General features: G+C 39.6%; 1 protein-coding gene across 1 annotated transcript in view; it reads right to left on the reverse strand.

The window, feature by feature from the left end:
* akt1s1 (AKT1 substrate 1 (proline-rich)) overlaps window positions 1–19512 on the reverse strand; it is an 86023-nt gene extending 66511 nt beyond the window's left edge. The window contains exon 1 of the mRNA XM_039774737.1: window positions 19399–19512. The gene's annotated coding sequence lies outside the window, so the exon portion shown is untranslated. The remainder of the gene's footprint in view (window positions 1–19398) is intronic.
* Between the last annotated feature and the right edge of the window lie 711 nt (window positions 19513–20223).

Below are 20223 nucleotides of genomic sequence, written 5' to 3' on the forward strand. Positions count from 1 at the left end.
CTGCTCAATTTATCGTGATATTGATTTTAGGCCATATCGCCCATGTTTATTGGGCCTTTAGTAATTTGTTTTTGAAAAGTCTTTTATATTTGATACATTAACATTTTATGTTTACATTCTAAGTCAAACATTTGCTCAAATGTTCTAAATAGAAGAACAGAAATAATTATAAGTTGAGTACTTCTCATTTTTGATTTTTTTAATTTAAATGAAAAAAAAAGGAGTGGTGATTATATAAACTATTCACTGAATACAAAGAAAATGTACTATATCGTGATATCGGGATATGAAATGAAATATCGGGATATAAGATTTTGGTCATATCGCACAGCCCTAGCGGCAGTGGTCCTTATATAACCTAATCAGGACACCCACAGAGGTGCTTGGGACTTGAAGTCTGGAAGTGCAGCCCTGTCAGGGTCCTTGGGGATCGAGCACTGTTGGGAAAAGACCTCCCTACTTTTTCTATAGCCTGGAAGTGCTTTAGAGAGGACACAGCGTGACACCAGGAGCATTCCCAGGTCTGGCTTAAAAGGAGTCTGCTTCCTCAGTTCATTTGAGGCACTGGGCAACAGCCAGTAGAGATAAAGGAGTAAGAATTGTTAATTATTGTGATTGTATTGTTATTGTGGCTGATTACTGGCGAAGAGCAGTGCCTTGTGAAATAAAATTCCTTCATTTTATTCATATAACATGTGCTGTATAACTGTGTCTTGGATTTGGGGCTCAGTGGCACCCCCTTATTGTCACTATATATCATAAGTTATATTAGGATATATATATTCCAATATATTTAGTGTGCGTGTTTGTTAATATACATATATCACTCCTGCAAATGACTTAAATTGTTATATTAAACATATAATCATGTAAGACAGAAATTAGCATTTATGCATAAACAGTGTTTTGTACTGAGAAGTGGGAGTTGAGAATGCAGAGCATGCATTTTTTGACAATTTGGTCTCTTCTTTAACACTAAAATTACCAGAGCCTACAAAAAACCTGTAAATCCGGCCCACCTTAATCCCTTCATACCTCTCCGTCAGCGTCTTTAGTCTTGTAAATGTGTTGATAAGCCCAGCAGTAATGAGCAAGCTATACCATCCCACTGCTGCAGAACGGGCAAAAAGTTTTCTCAGTTCAAGCCTTGATTATCATGGAGTGAGCTACCTAGAATTGTATAGAGTAAATAATTTCATGTGGGCCTACAGCTAGAGCACACATAAATGAATTGGCCAATGCACTACAACTAGTGACGAATCTCACTTCTGAGACCCTTTAAGAACTTCTTGCCTGAGGCTCTTGCTAATAAGACCTGTTATTTTTCAAAATCATATATCCTTGGATATGGTTTTGGCAGCCAAGGGAGGCACCTTGCAAGGTGACAGTAGGGAAATGTTGCTCCTACATTCCAGACATGTTTCACAATATATCTGACCTAATCTATACGATTCTTCATGCAGAAACTTGTAAAACTTGACTAGTTTTATAAACATATATTCTTTCTCATCATAATTTTGCTTTAGCACACCCTTTATTTCATGGTACGTTTCTGCAAATAGAAACTGAATGTCACAGGATGGAACATCACGACCAGCAGAACTGTAGTGCTTCTGAAGTATGTGCTTGATGCACAGTACATGAATAAGGGAGTTCACAATGGCAACTATTCATAGCAACCAGTGTACAAACCAGCATTAACAGCAGTCATACATGCTCTAGCCTGGTCTTATATTCTCTACCTAGGGTAAAGTACAGCACCTATTGAAGACTGAAGCCATACTGGTAACTTAACAGTCATCAGATACTACTTATATCTAAAATGACTGCTATAATATGTTTAGTAAAGATTTATAAACACCACCTTTGATCCCTTTCAACAATTTTAAAATCTCATTAGGCCCAGGATTTTAGTAGTTTTCAAAACATTAGACAATTAAGTTTTACATTTTAATCCCTGGGAATCATTTAGGAAATCACATTCCATTAACCTGTAATTTAGGTGTAAATGCACTTTCATGCTAAGATTGGAAAAAATATTTTTCCTTATGAGAAAACTGATCTACTGTACATTACATACCAATTGTAAGAATGTTTTAGAATGCAACTATGCTACATGCAGAAAACAGATGCATGACTTTTTTTAATATGGATTTTAATCCTAGCACATACCTAGTAATTAAAAAAATCTAATATATAGCCTGAAAAAATCTATTTACAGTAAAAAAGAAAAAAAAAGGTAATAATTTAGACATAACTAAACATAACTAAAATACTATTGAGCAACTAGGCTATTATCAAGCAATCCAGTGCCTATAAAAGGCATTCACCCCTTTTTTCCTGATTTATTATTACAACATTGAATCACACTGAATTTAATCTAGCTTTTGTGACAAAGGTCAACAGTAAAAAAAAAAAAAAAAGACACTTTAATGTCAAAGGGGAAACAGATCATCTCCAATTGGTCTATATTAAATACAAATTTATAAAACTACTAATCACATAATTATTTATCACCTACAAGTCAATACTTGAGACACACCTTTGGCAGCCATTATAGTCTTCATTCTGTTTGGACAGGTTTCTCTATGAGCTTTGCACATCTGGATACTACAACTTTTCTCCATTCATCTTTGCAAAAATACTAGTCCTCTGTCAGGATGCACAAAAATCATGATTGAACAGCCTTGTTCAAGTCCTTCCACAAATTCCAAAGATGATTGAAATCTGTGGTCTCATGTACAAAATCTTATGCTTGAAAATGTATGTAAGCCATTTCTTACTCAAAAGTTGAAGTTTATAAAAAATAAGCTTATTGTGAAAAATTTGCTTAACGTTAGGGAATGTTTTGACTGTTAAGTTTTATGAATGCTTTTTAGAAGGTTGGAATTCTAGCGACACCATGCTGCAGGACAATGAAGTCACTGCATATTCTGACATTCATTCGCCTGTCCATCTATCCTTTTTCTAAACCCAGCTGTAAAAACCTGTAATGAAAGAGAAATTATGTGATGGTCTCTGTAATTTAGGCTCTAATTCAGCACACAAATCCAAGAGTTCTAGAATGTCTAAATCAGCTGTGATGCGCGAGTCACTGTCTTACACCCCAAAACACGAGGCTGAGTCTCAGTACTTTAGTAAAACCAGTTTTATTCAGCTTGAAGCAGGAACAGCACTGTTATTTATTGTAGTGGGATCTACCACTTTCCTATACACAAAGACAGCTGTAAGACTGAATCGTGACCAGGGGCCTCATGTTATAGTGCGAGTTCTACGTACGGCGTTAAACATGGCGTAAATACAAAAGCGGGAATGTGCGTACGCACAGAAAAATCCAGACGCAAGAATCTGTGTGTATGCAAACTTCCACGTTCTTCCGCTACACAAATCCCGATCAGCGTGAAAAGTAACGCTCGTGCACGCGCCTGCTGTCCTGCCCCAACTCCTCCCAGAATTATGCCTCTTTGAATATGCAAATCAATATAAATAGCCCTTAAGCTCAGTGTTCTGCGAAAAGATAATGAGAAAAGCAAGAGGGAAAATGGAAGAATTTCATCGAATACCAAGTGGAGACAAGAAAAAAACTTACTATTTGTTGGTTTAAACTGTGGTATAAACAACAAAAGGAAGCTGATTGACTGACATAGCGTGTCAAAGAAACTCGAAAGCTCAAATTCACAGTCGCACAGTGCCCAAAATAAAAAAGAAGTTGTCAGATATCAAAGTCACCATGAAAAGGCGAGTCATAGCCCACCATCTGAGTGTCATATGAAAGCTTATCAGGGTACAGAGGGGAAAAAAAAGGCACACAGTGGGGAAAAAAAAGCACAAAATGCCAACTTCAATCTCAAAATTTCCACTTTAAACCCGTAGTTTGTCATTAAAGTAGAACATCAAACAATCTTAAAATCATTTAACCAGATTCTCAAATTACATTGTAATTAAAGTAGCATGTTAAATGCTTTGTTTTGTATGTGTTCTTCTATGTGCTCTGTGTGTGTGAATCACTATGTGCTTCTTAAACTGGCTTTCTCTTCCTCCGACAGGGCACAGAATCCATTACATTCATGATATTACAGCTCTCTGAATAACTAAAATACTGAGATGTATACGTGATATCATTTTCATGTTGATAGGTGTTAATGCACGTTATTAAACATGGGAACATGGTGGTGCAGTGATTATGTGCAACCTTTGATGAAATAATTTATTGCAGCAGTACTCAGGGGCGGCCCTGGGCAGAGAAAGAATCGGTGGCCCCTTCGCCCGCCAATGTCAATATGGTATCTTATGCACGGCGGATGGCCACGTCCATTGGGACACTGCATAGCTGCCTCGTGCTCATGACACAAGCGTTTAACTTTTGCCGAAATTTGCCGGTATGTTTTTAGCTGTGTCGTTGTTTTCTCTTTCTGTTTTATATTCAATATATATTGGCGTGGCCCTGGATTTGGGCCCTGTGCAGGTGCACAGTTTGCACATGCCTAAGGCCGCCCCTGCAGTACTGTCTCTTTCAAACGTACTAACCTCCAAATCCTATCCTTCCTTTTCTTTCTCCAAGTAACCGATCGCCACACAATCAGCTCTGTAATAGACGTTAAGCCATCTGTAAGCTTATAACTCTGATTCTTCAAAACTTTTAAGGAATACTGAAATATCTTCGTAGTACATGTTTAATTATTCTATTCTTCACGCCAGTCCCAGTGAAGCATACAGTGCAGGGCAGGAACAATCCGTGAGCAGAGTGCCAGATCCTTGCTAGCATAGCAACACAGTGTCTGCAAGAGCCAATCTTAGAAAGTTAAAGTTTTGAATTAAACTCCTATTGATGTTTGCTTAATTTGAATAGAATATAAATGTCTTTCATAGTCATAGCTTATGGTATAGTCTTTTCCCCCTATAGGTTAGCAAGAGATAGAACCTTCTTACTATAAGTGAGTAACAGTGTGATAATAAGCTCAGTTTGTTTAGAATAGGTCCCAGTAAAAGAAGGACTTGAAAGACCCATTTTAAGCTTTGAAATGGGATAAGCATACAGTTTTCTGACCGTCTTGAAATGGTTCAGAAATGTTAAGTAAATAGTAACGATTTGAGATGTAACAAGATTAAGTTTAGAATTTAACTTTTAACATTTTTCCTTTTTTGCTATTTTAATTTTCTTTTTTTTGTGTGAACTGTTTCTTTAAAATTTAACTAAACTTTTAAAAACAAAGATATTTTGTCTGTGGAATAATTTCTGCGCGTCAGGCTTTTGTTGAATCCCATTTTTTGAGTTGAAGCTGCAGAACTTCGGTAATTTTGGGAAAACGCAGCTACACTTTAGTCAGAAAACTTGCGAAGGCCTGAACTTGGACTGGAATCTACCATCAGAACAGAGGACATTACTCCAGAACTCGTCAACTAAGAAAAAGAACTGAATCATTCTGAGGTACTGTGATCTTATCTATCTGCATGATCGTGAATGAAAGCAAGGTCGCCGTACCTTAAGAAGATTTGAGAGACTGTGATGTTATAAAAGGACGTCTTGGAAAAAGACATTTTGGATGATTGGATGTGCTTTTGCCCGAGTCATTGGAGCCTTGTTTCAAGAAAGTAATCTGCCTTGTTGGAACGTCCCTATTGTGACGAAATTGCTGTCAGGAAACGTTCTGTCATTTGATCGAGCTGTTGTCATGGCAATGTGTAAACAGAGCTCAAGTGAGATTGGCAGTGATCACAGACTCGAAGTCTGAAAATATAATTAGAGATCTTAAAGATCACGAAGTCTGAAAATATAATTAGAGAACTTAAAGATCATACAAGTCAGAGGAAAAATAAACTTTCCGTGTTCATAACTGAAATCGAAAGTCTTAAAGACATTCCAGGCTTAATTGTAGCAAAAAAGATTTCATGATTTTTGTGCGACGCACAGAGAGATAGAGGAGTTACACGAAAAGCTACTAGCTACTTTAAATAAGAATGAAGCGATTAAGAAACAGAAAAAGACATTTGCGGAAAGCTCTAAGAAATGGAATGATTTGCTGCCGCTAAAACAGCATGGCTGAAAGATGCAAATGAACAGCTAGTTAATCAATTCTAAGAAATGCAATTTCAAAAACAAGATCACTCAAAGTCAAAGGCACGAAAGGCTTCTCCTCAGTTAAAGCACGCCCTTGATATTAAATGTGATTCTTTAGAACAGAAAGGTGCAGTAGCATCAGCATCCTCTTCGACAGTCACACTTGAGTGGACGGAACTTGATGGAATCCTACAAAAACTTCATGAGCTTGAGTTTATAGTAAAGAAACAGGTACGATCGGAACAACCTTCGACTAGCGCAATAACAGGAACACAGAACTCTAAAACTGATATAATAGACATATTAGCACAGAATCAAGCTGAATTTCAGAAAGCATTCGCCGAAATGGCTAGATCGTTAACTGATCAAAAAATAACACCTGCTCAAACACCTATAGTACCTCTGGCGAAGTACCACACAGACAGGTCCCTTTATTTTCAGGTGACCCACTGACTTATGCAAAATTTATCAGAACATTTGATCACGCTGTAGGTCGCATATTAGTAGACCCACAAGATAAATTAGATTATTTGATTCAATATACAAGAGGACCAGCTCAAGAAATGATTGAAGGATGTACGCGATTGCCACCAGATGAAGGATATGAAAAAGCTAGAAAACAGCTTGAAAGTTACTATGGCAACCAAGCATTCGTAATAGATACATACGTAAGCAAAGCTTTGAAGTGGCCTCAAATAAAACAAAATGATGGGGAAGCCTTGAGAGATTATGCAACCTTTCTTGATAACTGTATGGATTCCATGACCAAAACAAGAAATCGAACAGCATTCAATAGCAATGAAATTATCCGTACTATTCTCTTGAAGCTCCCATATTCTATACGAGATAAGTGGCGAGACGCAGCTTATGAAATTGAAGATGAAGTATAAAGATAGATCGACATTCACGATTTAACTGTCTTTTTACATAAACAGGCTAAGAAATGTATGCATCCTGTTTATGGCGACATAGAGAAAAGAAAAAAAAAAAAAAATCGACAAAATTAGATCTCCTCTAAAAGTACGGACAAAAAATCGGGAAACATTTTTACTACAAATATATCTGATGCTGCTGAAAAGGAGACTCAAGAAATCTCTGTCTTAAAAAAGCACAAAATGCCAACTTCAATCTCAAAATTTCCACTTTAAACCCGTAGTTTGTCATTAAAGTAGAACATCAAACAATCTTAAAATCATTTAACCAGATTCTCAAATTACATTGTAATTAAAGTAGCATGTTAAATGCTTTGTTTTGTATGTGTTCTTCTATGTGCTCTGTGTGTGTGAATCACTATGTGCTTCTTAAACTGGCTTTCTCTTCCTCCGACAGGGCACAGAATCCATTACATTCATGATATTACAGCTCTCTGAATAACTAAAATACTGAGATGTATACGTGATATCATTTTCATGTTGATAGGTGTTAATGCACGTTATTAAACATGGGAACATGGTGGTGCAGTGATTATGTGCAACCTTTGATGAAATAATTTATTGCAGCAGTACTCAGGGGCGGCCCTGGGCAGAGAAAGAATCGGTGGCCCCTTAACCGCCAATGTCAATATGGTATCTTATGCACGGGATGGCCACGTCCATTGGGACACTGCATAGCTGCCTCGTGCTCATGACACAAGCGTTTAACTTTTGCCGAAATTTGCCGGTATGTTTTTAGCTGTGTCGTTGTTTTCTTTCTGTTTTATATTCAATATATATTGGCGTATGGCCCCTGGGATTTATGCGGCCTGTGCAGGTGCACAGTTTGCACATGCCTAAGGCCGCCCCTGCAGTACTGTCTCTTTCAAACGTACTAACCTCCAAATCCTATCCTTCCTTTTCTTTCTCCAAGTAACCGATGCCACACAATCAGCTCTGTAATAGACGTTAAGCCATCTGTAAGCTTATAACTCTGATTCTTCAAAACTTTTAAGGAATACTGAAATATCTTCGTAGTACATGTTTAATTATTCTATTCTTCACGCCAGTCCCAGTGAAGCATACAGTGCAGGGCAGGAACAATCCGTGAGCAGAGTGCCAGATCCTTGCTAGCATAGCAACACAGTGTCTGCAAGAGCCAATCTTAGAAAGTTAAAGTTTTGAATTAAACTCCTATTGATGTTTGCTTAATTTGAATAGAATATAAATGTCTTTCATAGTCATAGCTTATGGTATAGTCTTTTCCCCCTATAGGTTAGCAAGAGATAGAACCTTCTTACTATAAGTGAGTAACAGTGTGATAATAAGCTCAGTTTGTTTAGAATAGGTCCCAGTAAAAGAAGGACTTGAAAGACCCATTTTAAGCTTTGAAATGGGATAAGCATACAGTTTTCTGACCGTCTTGAAATGGTTCAGAAATGTTAAGTAAATAGTAACGATTTGAGATGTAACAAGATTAAGTTTAGAATTTAACTTTTAACATTTTTCCTTTTTTGCTATTTTAATTTTCTTTTTTTTGTGTGAACTGTTTCTTTAAAATTTAACTAAACTTTTAAAAACAAAGATATTTTGTCTGTGGAATAATTTCTGCAGTCAGGCTTTTGTTGAATCCCATTTTTTGAGTTGAAGCTGCAGAACTTCGGTAATTTTGGGAAAACGCAGCTACACTTTAGTCAGAAAACTTGCGAAGGCCTGAACTTGGACTGGAATCTACCATCAGAACAGAGGACATTACTCCAGAACTCGTCAACTAAGAAAAAGAACTGAATCATTCTGAGGTACTGTGATCTTATCTATCTGCATGATCGTGAATGAAAGCAAGGTCGCCGTACCTTAAGAAGATTTGAGAGACTGTGATGTTATAAAAGGACGTCTTGGAAAAAGACATTTTGGATGATTGGATGTGCTTTTGCCCGAGTCATTGGAGCCTTGTTTCAAGAAAGTAATCTGCCTTGTTGGAACGTCCCTATTGTGACGAAATTGCTGTCAGGAAACGTTCTGTCATTTGATCGAGCTGTTGTCATGGCAATGTGTAAACAGAGCTCAAGTGAGATTGGCAGTGATCACAGACTCGAAGTCTGAAAATATAATTAGAGATCTTAAAGATCACGAAGTCTGAAAATATAATTAGAGAACTTAAAGATCATACAAGTCAGAGGAAAAATAAACTTTCCGTGTTCATAACTGAAATCGAAAGTCTTAAAGACATTCCAGGCTTAATTGTAGCAAAAAAGATTTCATGATTTTTGTGCGACGCACAGAGAGATAGAGGAGTTACACGAAAAGCTACTAGCTACTTTAAATAAGAATGAAGCGATTAAGAAACAGAAAAAGACATTTGCGGAAAGCTCTAAGAAATGGAATGATTTGCTGCCGCTAAAACAGCATGGCTGAAAGATGCAAATGAACAGCTAGTTAATCAATTCTAAGAAATGCAATTTCAAAACAAGATCACTCAAAGTCAAAGGCACGAAAGGCTTCTCCTCAGTTAAAGCACGCCCTTGATATTAAATGTGATTCTTTAGAACAGAAAGGTGCAGTAGCATCAGCATCCTCTTCGACAGTCACACTTGAGTGGACGGAACTTGATGGAATCCTACAAAAACTTCATGAGCTTGAGTTTATAGTAAAGAAACAGGTACGATCGGAACAACCTTCGACTAGCGCAATAACAGGAACACAGAACTCTAAAACTGATATAATAGACATATTAGCACAGAATCAAGCTGAATTTCAGAAAGCATTCGCCGAAATGGCTAGATCGTTAACTGATCAAAAAATAACACCTGCTCAAACACCTATAGTACCTCTGGCGAAGTACCACACAGACAGGTCCCTTTATTTTCAGGTGACCCACTGACTTATGCAAAATTTATCAGAACATTTGATCACGCTGTAGGTCGCATATTAGTAGACCCACAAGATAAATTAGATTATTTGATTCAATATACAAGAGGACCAGCTCAAGAAATGATTGAAGGATGTACGCGATTGCCACCAGATGAAGGATATGAAAAAGCTAGAAAACAGCTTGAAAGTTACTATGGCAACCAAGCATTCGTAATAGATACATACGTAAGCAAAGCTTTGAAGTGGCCTCAAATAAAACAAAATGATGGGGAAGCCTTGAGAGATTATGCAACCTTTCTTGATAACTGTATGGATTCCATGACCAAAACAAGAAATCGAACAGCATTCAATAGCAATGAAATTATCCGTACTATTCTCTTGAAGCTCCCATATTCTATACGAGATAAGTGGCGAGACGCAGCTTATGAAATTGAAGATGAAGTATAAAGATAGATCGACATTCACGATTTAACTGTCTTTTTACATAAACAGGCTAAGAAATGTATGCATCCTGTTTATGGCGACATAGAGAAAAGAAAAAAAAAAAAAAATCGACAAAATTAGATCTCCTCTAAAAGTACGGACAAAAAATCGGGAAACATTTTTACTACAAATATATCTGATGCTGCTGAAAAGGAGACTCAAGAAATCTCTGTCTTAACGAATTTTAACGATATATGTGCATTTAAAAAACCTTTTGCAGTAGCCAGCATATCCTCGCCGAATGTGGAAAAATCAAAGAACTGCCACATAAAGAAAGAATTGACTTTTTAAAATCTAAAGGTTTATGTTTTCGCTGCCTCAAACAGGGTTATCCAAGTAAGAATTGTAAAGAGAGAATGAAATGTCAGACATGTTCCTTACAGCACCCAGATATCCTGCACATTAAAGGGGATAGTGGAGCAGTATTTAAAGCTACGGCTAGTGTAGCAACATCTAATGAAACGGAAACCGAAACTGGAACTTGTACTTTTACAGGGGCCGGAGAAGAATGTGCACTGCAAGTAGTTCCTGTTAAGGTAAAATCCAAGAAAAGTGAAAGGTATGTAGAAACATACGCCTTTATAGACCTCGGCAGTACAGTAACAATTTGCACTGAAAGGCTCCAGAGACAACTGAGCCTTCAAGGGAGAAGGATGCAAGTATTTCTCAAAACTATGAGTAATTACGATGATGATACAAAAATGCTAACCCGATGTTCTGTTTTATCAGATTTACAAGTCTGTGGTCTCAATAACCAGGTTTCCATCCAAGGAGTTTTTGCGAAAAAATATTTAGCACTTCAAATTTTAGCTGATGGAAATGCTAATTATGGATAAAATGTTGTACATGTCGACATAATATTTTTCTGTTTAACTTTAGCGCATAAATTCCATATCGATACTTCAGATGTCGCAAAAACTACATTGGAAACACTTTGTCAGAAAAAAAAGGGCTTTAACGCAAATAAATGTGTCACATGATACATCTTCATCACGTGCAATCAAAACGAGAATAGCGGAGCAGTTTGCATGGTCTGATTAAGAGACTCGTTATGTCTCGTGATGAGCCAATGCAGTAGCGGATAGGCTGGGTCTCCTGCTACTAAAAGGGGTACCTGAACTCCCTCCACATCAACTGTAGCCTAGGGGTGTCTCTCAGGATGTCTAAATAATACAAAAACCGCAAGTTTACTGTGCCAGTCAAAATATTTAATAAACCATGTGTTTCATTACACATTTTTTTCTTATTATTAAATGGCAGATGTTTTAGCATATATGAATTAGTTTTAATTAAAAACCTTAAGGGAAGCAGGTTACAGTACTAATTCAGTTGTTATCGCACTGAGAAGGGATGTTGAAAGGTAGGCTCACCTGTACAGATCCGATGCTGCAAACACAGCTGCATCGTGGGCACTTCCAGAAGTGCCAACGCAAATGTCTCGTATCATGCACCTGTCATCAACAAGGGCATGGAGAACAATAGATGGCCATCCTTTGCGATTAATGTAATCGCGGTAGCGTTCCGTCGGGGGAAGAATAGGCACATGCGTGCCATCCAGCGCACCGTAAATCTGTGGCACAAGATGCACCAAGGAATTGCGGCATGCAATTTCATTGGCCTCGGCTACAGTCGGAAGTCTGATATAACGCCGCATTAATTTTTCTTTAATAGCGGTGCACACAGCATATACACATCGATGGACGGCAGTTTTATTAACCCCGAAAGTTTCTCAAACTACTCTATGCTCGGCACAGGTTGCCAGCTTGTAAAGGGCGATGGCAATCCGCTTTTGGGTTGGAACCGGTGGTCGGTGGCAACCTGTGATGGGTGCAACATAAGGACTGATGAATCCACACAACATCTCAAACATCGGCCGTGTCATTCTAAAATGTTGCAGCCAGAGATTTTCTGTGAAGTGTCTCTCCACCACCTCCTCCCAGAAGGTCTTATTCTGTTGTCTCTCCCATACCCGTGGGTTTCGTCGCACTGGGGTACTTTCTTCGAGCTCTAGGGCTATCGGACAAGCAACTGCTTCATTCTGCTGTCGTCTTCGGATATTATGTACAATTCCAATTATTTGTGAAAGTGAAGTAACAGTAAGCTGGCAAATTTCAAAAAACTGTCTGAATAATCTCTCCATTTCTTTGTTTAGTGGAGGGGGTGTAACGTGGAAAACAAAACGTAGATAATTTGCGACATACACAAAGTCTGCAAAACCAAGCGTAGAACTTGCGTACCACAGGGTATGAGGTACTGTGGAAATGTGCGTGGCTTTACACATTGCAATTTGAACGTATATAAATGTTCTTACGAATATTATATATATATATATATATATATATATATATATATATATATATATATATACACACACACACACACAAACATGAGGCCCCAGGTTATTGGCCAAATAATATTGTCCCCTGCATATACAAATGTTCCTTGCATCACCCATTGTCAGGCGCTTGCATACCGCAATCTTTTCGAAGATGCTTTGGCGGCGAGTCACTGCAGTGCCGTGAGCCTGCAGCTGCCTTGGAAATGGATAAACAGTCTTCCACAGACACAGTGATCGTAGTTCAGGAAGCTCTTCAGTTTGTCGTCCCATTAGGCAGTGTCCCAAAAGAGGTTAGAAACCTCACATCCACCCACTCAGCTTTGTCCACACTGGTGTGGGCAAAACCACCATCCAAGCTAGGCTAGGCCAAATGGGACAGAACATCAGCATTGCTATGTGCAGCCCCGGGATGGTAGCGAACATCAAAAGGAAAAACCTGCAAAACAGACCACCAAGTGAGCCGGGCATTCGTGTCCTTCTGTTTGTACAGCCATTGTAGTGGGGTGTGGTCAGTCTCCAGGGTAAACCATCATCCCCAGAGATAGTAGTGGAGAGCCTCTACCGCCCATTTAATCGCCAAACACTCCTTTAATAGTTGAATAATTAGGCTCACTGGGTAGCAGCTTTCTGCTGAGAAACGTGATGGGGTGTTCTTCCCCCTCAAAACTCCCAAACAGAAAGTGGTAGCATCTGTTTACAGAATAAATTCTTTGAAAAAAGTTTGGATTGTGCCAAACCAGGAAAGACAAAGTGGCTTATAGATCCGAGAAAACTCTCTCACAGGTGTCGGTCCAGAAGACATTACGATTCTTTCTGCCTTTTGGCAAGTCGGGGGGGTTTGGGGGCGCGGCCCGGTATGCAAAATTGGGAATGAACCGCCTGTAATATGCCATGAGCCCAAGGAAGGCACAAGCCTGCCCTTGTATTTCAAGACGGGAATATACAAGCACCTTCCCCACCTTGTCTATTAGAGGCTTGAGTAAACCCTTCCCCATGGAATATCCCAGATAGTGGCTTTACGACATAACCAGCTTGCACTTTTTAGGGTTGGCCATCAACCCAGCCAGCTGTAAACTGTTAACAGCCCCAAGGCAGACGATATGAAATTCCCAGTCTTTACTGAAAATGACCACATCATCAAGATAGGCACCCATGTATGTGGAATGGGGACACAGGATCTGGTCCATCATTTGCTGAAAGCTCAATCGTGCACCATGGAGACCAAATGGAAGTGCCATAATTTAAAACAACCCGTCCAGAGTGGCGAATGCAGTTTTCTTGCAACTAGACTCCTCCAACGAGACCTGCCAATAACCCTTCGTGAGATCCAGGGTGGAGATACGAAGCCTGCCCAAGCTTTTCCAACAGTCTGTCCACATGCTGCATTGGGTATGCATCAAACTTGGAAATCGTATTTAAACACCTAAAATCAATACAGAACTGAGCCAAACCATCCAGCTTTCAGACGAGTACAATTAGACTTTGCCATTCACTTTTATCCAGCCAAATAATACACAAGGAAGTCCATCAGATGATTCAATTGGGTATCACTTTCATTCCCCCCGATCAACGATAGCAATTCCACTTTCTGGGCGTCAGTTAAATCATCCCCAATGGCAACCACAGTCTGGGGGACCACTGTGGCCATGACCAAGACTTTGTGACGGAGGTGCCACTCCTTTAAAAGATTAATATGCAAAATTTGTACAGGTTTCTGTTTCCAGGGAATTCTGACTTTATAATTCACTGGGGACGTACACTCTTCTATTACTACCGGCCCTTGTCATTCGGCCAGAAATTTATGTGGATCGCAAAGGATCAAACACACCAGCACGCGATCCCCCTTCTTAAACTCAGAGTTTACTCGTCTTGTCACAATTACGTTTTAGTGCTTCCTGCTCATGCTACTGATGTTCCACTACAATACATGTCAATTTGGCAATCTGCTCTTTTAGCAAAACAATTTGATGGACAAACCACTCCCCCCTGGGCGTCTCACGTTGTCCGTTCATCCCGAAACACGTCCAACACCCCGTGCAGCCGGCGGCCAAATAATAGTTAGAAAGGATTCATCCCAATGGATGCATGCCGGTGGCTCCTGGACAGCAAAAGCAAAGTACCATATCCCAAGAGATTGCATCATCATGGGCCACCCGCCGAATCATTTGTGTTAGGGTTTTATTAAACTGTTCAGTCAAGCCATTCGTCTGTGGATGATAAACCGTGTAGTGTAACTGCTTAATGCTGAAACTTTCACATACAGTAGAACCTCGGTTCACAAACGTCTCGGTACACTTACAAATCGGTTTACGACCAAAAAGTTCACCAAATTTTTGCCTCGGTTCACAGTCACACACTCGGTATACGAACAAGCCAGTTTCCCTTTCGGTTTGTACATGTTCAGTCTCTCCCTGTGCATTTCCTGTGCAGAGAGAGAGAGAGAGAGTGCGTGACACAAACACACACAGGTGTGGGAGAGAGAGAGAGAGAGACACACACACAGGCGCGCACTACAGAGAGGCACACACATACAGCCGCGCGCTACAGAGAGGCACACACACACACACACACACAGGCGCGCGCTACACAGAGGCACACACACAGGCGCGCTAGAGAGAGGCACACACACACACACAGGCACGTGCTAGAGAGAGGCGCACACACACACAGGCGCGCACTAGAGAGAGGCACACACACACAGGCGCACGCTAGACAGAGGCACACACACAGGAATGCACTAGAGAGGCACACACAGGCGCTCCAGGCTCGCGAAATTAGAGACACACACACACACAAGAGAGAGCAAGCGAGCGAGAGAGGGAGGGCTGGACGCATAAGGTAGAAAAGGCTTGTTTTTGTTTTCAGTTCTGTTTACAGCAGGTTCATAGCATGCATTGTGGCAATGTTACTTTTCTTGGTGGTTTATTAAATTACAGATTTTTCAAATGTTCATTTTTTTCCCTGTGCTTAAAACTCATTAAAAAAAAAAGTGTTTTTAGCGAGCAGTTCCTAGCACTATAGCGCAAACTATTGCAGTGTTAGTTTTCTCTGTTGTTCAAGGTTTTCTCAGTGTTATTCAATGTTTTTACATTTAGTTTACCATTACACTGTGCATTCTTTGATATGATTAACTATATTTGTGCTTAAAAACTAAAAAAAAATATATTTACATACAGTTCGTACAGTCTGGAACAGTTTAATTGCATTTACATACAATCCTATGGTGGAAATTGCTTCAGTTCACGACGAAATTGGTTTACGACCAGAGTTTTGGAACAAATTATGGTCGTAAACCGAGGTTCCACTGTAACTGCTTATTGATGCAAGACATAAAGGGTGTCCCCTGATCACTGAATATCTCGCGAGGGATACCAATATGTGTGGATATATCCGAAAGCACTTTTGCAATAGTCCGGTAATCCGCCCACCATAACACAGCTACTTCTGGGTATCTTGTGGTGTAATAAATTAACACAAGCATATACTGAAAACCCATTCTCCTCCTGAGAAGAGGATGAACAATACCTAATTCCACCCTCTCAAACGAGACGTCTAAAATAGGCATAGGTACAAGGGGTGCCTTGGCAGGTCTGGGAGCAGAAAATATTTAACAGTTGAGACAGGCCTTACAAAATTGCTCCAACTCCTGGCCCATATTCATCCAATAAAAGCATTTCAAAATGCATTCTCTCATCTTTTCCAGGCCAAGGTGACTGTGAGCAATTTGTAAAACAGAAAAAAAAACTAAACAATCAGAAATCACCGAATATAGAAAAACATCCTTAAGCAAAAAAAATGTGGCGTTTCAAAATTCGGGTCGTCTCTCTCCAGATAGTAAGAATCATTTGCGACGTGGGCTTGTCTAAATGCAAAATCCAAGTTGTTATCAGCTCATTGTAGGCAAGCAAACTCTGCATGGGTGGCTGCCTCTGCTTCCTCCATGTTTGATGCAGAACTGCACTCACCCCCCACCCCACCCGCTACCGTGTCTGATGCAGCCTCTCACTCACCTCCCGTTATTCCATTTTTGTCCAGGTCCGTATTGAGTGTCCGGTCTGGGGAGGCTGTTAACATGTGTGACAGCATGGAAAAGTTTGCCTGCTGCCCCGTGTCTTCACTTAAGGATTCGTCACCCAGCTTGCTGGACAATTTCGGTTCAATTTCAAACCAGTTTCCTTGACTGACACTGTCTGTGTCGAGCCCCTCTCTGTCCACTATGGGGGAAGGTGCTCTGCAGGTGGAGTAGCCAGGGTGAGGTGTCGGATATGGCAGTCCAAACCTTAACATTCTTCCTTTTAAATTTCAGAGGGACTAATGTAGTCTCACGTTTTAATATCCCCATGAATGCTGCGGACATTCACTTTGTCTGTGATCCTGTAAGGGGTCTGCTGGAACAAGTCACGGCGGACTACGCAGAGGTCGCTACCAGAATCCAACAGTGCTGAGAATTCCTGTCCGGCCAACATAATAGAGACCTTAAAATTGTCCTCCTTTAACATCTTGCAGGAAACCTGTGAGCCGCATACCTAGGGCAAACCAATAGCCATTGTTTACATAGGTGTGAGGTGGCACTCCTGAGCAGGATGTCCCAGTTAGTTGATCACAGCAAAAGCAGCTGCGTTCTCCACAGGCGCTCTAAAAGGTTACCGTGGATCCAGCTTTGAATCAGGTCCACTAAGCCCTGGATTTGTCCTTGTACAGGGCTATCCGGATCAATATGCCACAGACGAAACTGGTGCCCCTTAGTCACTGGGTTCACAACTGTGCAGTCAATCATCAAGCCTTTCGGGAGGGAGACTTTGTACAGCTTGGATGGCTTCTCTGGTTAAAAAACGGGGCCAAAATAGCTGCCTATGCTCCTCTATCCCAGCACATCAATGTTGCCATACATTCAAAGCAGAAAAGGAAACACTCAGGGAGTCATCTTCGGCAGCACATCTCAGGAACTCTCCGGGGGTTGCTATACTTCTTGGGGATCCATCTGTGCATGGACCCCACTTCTGGTATCATGTGAGTCTTGCACCCCGAAACATGAAGCTGAGTCTCAATACTTTAGAAAATCCAGCTTGAAACAGGAACAACACAGTTATTTATTGTAGACGGCTCTACCACTCTCCTACAGACAGACACAGCTGTCAGGAAGGGTTGTAACCAGGTTACTGGCCAAGTATAATGTTCATTGCATCACCAATCGACGACAGGTGCTTATAGCGTGACTGCAATGTTTTTGGAGTTGGTTCAGTGGCAAGCGACTGCAGCACTGTGAGCCTGCAGTTGCCACGGTAACGGATCGCGCTTTGGGACGTTCTTCAGTGTGTGTCGTCCCATCAGGGAGAGTGTCAAAAGAGTTTAGAAACCTCACAAAGCTTATAAGTCATTCACCATCACAAAAAAACACCACATTCCATTAACAATATTTAAATAACAGAATGTTTTGTTCTTTTAAGTTTGTATACGATATTTGAATTCTGGCAAAATAAGCACTTTCTTATTTTTAAGAAAATATACAGAGAGCGTAAAATTCAGGTACGGCTTAGTTAATTTTGCATTAATGTATATTTTTTGCTGATTAGCGTCAGACCCACAAATTAAATTTACTGAAATTCAATATTGTATAACAATAAAATGTAAAAATTTCTAAGGGGTGGATACTATTTATCGCAACAGTATACAATATTTTAGTACTTGGCAAGCAACTACAAACAACAGAAATAACTAATGAACTACACGCACAGCGTTTCATTTCTGTACAGCACTCAATGTATCTGCTATACTTTTTAAACTGCGTTTTGTTCTTATTTAGTTTGAGGCAGAGATAGTATATTTTTACTTACATTTTGGAAGAGTTTTTGGTGTTTTTGAGCAATATGTGTAAACAAGCAGTGCTCTTGGGCATGAGTACAAACATAAAACAAATTATCTGGTTAGGGATAAAAAAAAATAAACTAATTCAACCACTTTCAAATTGCTTTCTATATTCAAATTCTGTGCCAACTTCACTACCAATTCACTGTACATTAAACTGGAAGTCTGCAGGCTTGACTAAACTTTCAATGCATTCTTCTCCAAAAACACTGAACAATTTCAATTATTTGTTTGTATCTGTGTGGATTAAAGGTATTATATGCATAAACGTGCGAAGCATTTGTGTAATTGCTCCGGTGTTCAAAGCATTCGTATCACAGCTAGTAAGACAAAAAACATAGAAGCAGGCGTACTGTTGAAAAATGTTTTCAACACAAACAATTATCATTTATCTTTCGTACCATGACAACAACAAATGAATTCCATTTTAAAAAGATCAACAGCAATTCCTTAAAGGCTTCTGCGACTCTGTGCCTAATCCATCGTGTTAATAAAATATTTTTTTCCCTATTATTGCCCGGCGAATTTACATCCGTTAACAGTACGCCAGACAAACAAGCACATGCGCAATACGTCGAGACCCCATTTACTAGCAGCTATTACTGCCTGAAACAACTAAAGTTATTTTTATCTTTATTGCTTACTTGGCTTGTACAGCGTAGAAGCAACAAATTCTTCATATAACTTGTACGCAAGTTCGAGTATATTTTACTGGCAATCTAATGTATATAAATTACTAAATTCTATCCACCATCCACTACGAACTCAAAATGCACGTAAACAACTGTTGGATCAGAGGCCCAAGGAGGATAAAAATGAAAACAAATAAATAAATACATAAATAAATAAATAAAAACACAGGCTGCACTCACCTCTACAAAAAACGCTGATTATTGATTTTGCTCTTTGAAGGAAAACATGCTACCAATTTTACTCTTTCCCCCCCCCGATCTCCGAACACTCTCGCAGCTGACGGAACGCGCTCACGTACATGCATGCACGTCGCCGTAGAGGGGCGGGGCGAAAATGTTGCTTCAGAGCGTATCTTTGTGAAAATGGGAATTAGTTTGATTGATATAACGTTTTCAGTGTATTTAATCATTTGTTTAACGCCACAGCATGAGCGATTCGATTAAGGAGCGACGGAGGAAGGCAGCTGCAGATTTGTTAAAAGAAATAACACTTGAAAGAAAAGAAATTATCGATTTGTAAAATATCCTAAAACAAATAGGTTAATCGTTAAGATTGACAGCCAACAATCGCCAAACACGAATAGTATTAAAAAGGTGTTGCGATATCAATATATTTATGTAGTTTTATTTTGTTTGTCAACCAGTGTTTTGTCTGGTCTGTCAATGGTGGAGAATTAGTCCTGTCCCAGTTTAAGTGTGGATTTTTTAGTACTATACTGTGGTGGGGTGTATATGTAATATGATCTTTATGTGCCTACAAATTGGCTACAATTGGCTCCAGCAGACCCCCGTGACCCTGTAGTTAGGATATAGCGGGTTGGGTAATGGTTGGTTGGCAGTTTTTGATGTATGTTTGTCATCTGATTCTTGTCTGTGCATAATATCTATCAGTGTCAGTGGTTTACAACCTGATATGATGGTTTGGATTATTTCCTGTTCCCTGTGGCATTATCTGCATGTATTGTTTGTAATATTAGCATCCTTAAGAATTAATTTCTTGCCATT

The sequence above is a fragment of the Polypterus senegalus genome, chromosome 13, assembly GCF_016835505.1.
Source record: "Polypterus senegalus isolate Bchr_013 chromosome 13, ASM1683550v1, whole genome shotgun sequence".
NCBI classification, from domain to species: domain Eukaryota; kingdom Metazoa; phylum Chordata; class Cladistia; order Polypteriformes; family Polypteridae; genus Polypterus; species Polypterus senegalus.